Below are 2,804 nucleotides of genomic sequence, written 5' to 3'. Positions count from 1 at the left end.
GAGGAGGAGGAGGAGGAGGAGGAGGAGGAAGAGGAAGAGGAGAAGGAACCCCTGCCGCCACCAGGGTCCCAGAAAGTACTCCTGGCTTGGTCTCTGTGCCATGGTCTGCCCTGTTCTTGATTTGTATTAGACACACACTCCCTGCTTCCCTTTCTCCGGCTCCTTTGCCTTTGTTGTGCAACCAAAGGAAGCCAGAAGTCCAGAGAATTGATGGTGTTATACCCTCTGGTAAACCTGAACTCAGGTCATCAGGTTTAGCAGCCAATGCCTTTTAGCTGCTGGTCTGCCATGCCTGGCACATGCTTTTTAAAGTAGGCCAAGTAGAGGCTGAGAGATGGCACAGTGGTTGAGAGCACTGGCTGATTTTTCCAGAGGACCTGGGTTCAATTCCCAGCAATCAGATGGCAGTTCACAACTGTCTCTGACTCCAGTTCCAGGAGATGCGGCAACCTCATACAGACATACATGCAGGCAAGGCACCAGTGCACATAAAAGTAAAAATAAATAAATGTTTAAAATAGTTGAGCAGTAACAAGCTCTCATAGACTAAGCTGCCCAAGTGGGGTGTGTTGGCTTAACTGAGCACTCACTCGGGAGGGAGGGACAGGAGGATGAGGAGTTTCCCAAGGACAGCCCCTGAAAGTCTCCCTGTTCACCAGTTGGAAGCTCCTCTGTCTGTCAAGGCAACGTTTATTTCTGAGAATATGAGGTCTATGGGGCAGATCGCTCAGGATAATTTTGTCCTTAAAAGAACCTGACAGATGTGGTCTATAAAAATGAAGATACTTTAAAGTTGGAAGAATCAAAGAGCACTGGCTGCTTTTCTTTATTCAGTCTTTCCCTTATTTGACTTAGAAAGAACAAGTAGCCTTTAAAAAAAAAAAAAAGATATTTAGATTCTCTTGCCCACATCTCTCTGCCACGCCACCCTCAGTCTCTCCCCTCCTCCCAACAGTGCTCATATAGAAACAAGAGGCTGCGCAGGTTCTAAACGGGGGGGTCATGTCACTCTAGGGCTATGCTGTTTCCAAGAAAAGCAAACAAGTCTTAGGAACAAGGGAGCCAGCTTGTCCCTCAAACTGATGCCTTAAAGCCTTCAGCTCCCTACAGTACTATGTCATCCAGATGTTGCTGGGGGTCAGAGACAACCCAGACTTTCGAGACAACCTTGATTCTTCCTCTTATCTTCCTGAATATTACACAAAATATTATATAAATATTACAGTTTGAATGTGCCGGTCTCTTCTACCTGTATCCCTCCATCCAGGCACATGTGTTTGAACACTTGTTCCCCAGATGGGGGTGCTGTTTAGGAAGTTGTAGACCCTTTAGGACATGGGGCCTAGTAAGACCACAGGATTTCCAAGGATTACAGGTGGCCTGTATATCAGATGCTACCCCAGAAAGCACAGCATTCCCTCAGATTGTCCTAGATCTAGAATACATGTTTATTTTAAATTTTTAAAATACTTTTTTTACTTATGTGTACATGTGTGTTATTGTGCGTGTTAGTACAGGGCTCCTGGAGGCCACAAGACGGCGCCAGACCCCCTGGAGCTGGAGTTGCCCTGGTTTTGAGTTACCTGACATAGATGCTGGGAACTGAACTCTGGTCCTCCTACTTCCAGATTCTCACTTTGATTTTTGTGTTTGTGTTGTTTTCATATGAAACATACTACCCTTGAATTTTTTTGAGTCTGACTCATTTCTTTTAATATGATGATTTTTGGTTCTAGTCATCTTCCTTGAGGTGGAGCCTCTTGGATCTCATTAGAGAAGCGAATCAAATCTAGTAATCCTCTCAGAATAAATGTGTGTACACATGTCAAATTTTCAAGTGAATTCAGAGGTTTATCCTTAAATGTCTCCTAGGTTGAAACCCCAAAACTTATGAGCTGAGGGCTGGGGAGACGGCTTAGTTGCAAGTAGAGGGACCTGAGTCCCTATGCAAAAAGCCTAGTGTGGGGGCATGGAAATGTGATTTTAAAGCTGGGAAAGCAGAGGCAGAAGGATCCCTGGGGCTCACTGGCCAGTCAGCCTAGTGGTGAGACCCAGGCCAGGGAGAGATCTTGCCTCAAAAATGAGGTAGAGGTAGATGATAACATTTGAAGAATGATACCTGGGGTTGACTCTCACCTCCATATGCCTTCACACATACATCAACACACACACACATACACACACACATGCACACACACACATACACATACACACACATGAACATACACACACACACATACACACGCACATATATGCACATACACGCACATACACGAATATACACACCACACATACACACACACACATACACACATACACTCACATACATGCACACACATACACACACACACACACACACACATACACACCAAAGAAATGGGTTAACCTAGGAGTGGTGGTATACATCTGTAATTCAAACCCTGGGACGTTGAGGTAGAACGAATGATGTGAGTTTAAGGCCTGAATTACACAGAAAGACCCTGTCTCAAAAAATAAACACATAAGCAAGCAAACAAATAAATAAAGGAAAGAAGAAAAGAAAATGGGTAGGGGAGAGGCATGGAGTGGGGAGGGAAAACAGAGCAGACAGGGAAGGGTGTGCTGCAAACCTGAGCATGATCAATACTGTACTTTCAAGGACTCGGTACCTGGTCCTCTCTGGTCCTTCCCTTGTATCTTTAACCTGGCTTTTTTGTCTCCATTAGTGTTCGCCCCCTCCCTCTCTTGCTGATTTAATTACCTGCCTCTAAAGGCCAGGGAACCAATTATATTTTAGCTACTGGCCTTCAAAGACAACACAGGTC

This window comes from Mastomys coucha, unplaced genomic scaffold (genome assembly GCF_008632895.1).
Source record: "Mastomys coucha isolate ucsf_1 unplaced genomic scaffold, UCSF_Mcou_1 pScaffold22, whole genome shotgun sequence".
Classification (NCBI taxonomy): domain Eukaryota; kingdom Metazoa; phylum Chordata; class Mammalia; order Rodentia; family Muridae; genus Mastomys; species Mastomys coucha.
This window is presented reverse-complemented; position numbering follows the sequence as displayed.